The following is a 241-nucleotide window of genomic DNA, read 5'->3' as shown; positions in this document are numbered from 1 at the left end:
ATGGACACTTCCAAAACCAAAAACATTTCGAATCCCTCTCTCGCCAGTAAAGGATGAAACAGAACGATTCAACGCTAACAGCCAAATACAAACACGGAACGAAATAACTACACCAGTCAAAACTCAAGAGGACACGGCATTTGCGCGACGGTTCCTCTGTGGCGTTAGCTGTCATGAGGGAGCCGAGAAGTGACATCATGAACATAACAACTGTGAAATTGTTGGGTAACCGATGCATCTG

This window comes from Penaeus monodon, chromosome 23, assembly GCF_015228065.2.
Source record: "Penaeus monodon isolate SGIC_2016 chromosome 23, NSTDA_Pmon_1, whole genome shotgun sequence".
NCBI classification, from domain to species: domain Eukaryota; kingdom Metazoa; phylum Arthropoda; class Malacostraca; order Decapoda; family Penaeidae; genus Penaeus; species Penaeus monodon.
The sequence above is the reverse complement of the archived record's forward strand: the minus strand, read 5'-3'. Positions refer to the sequence as shown.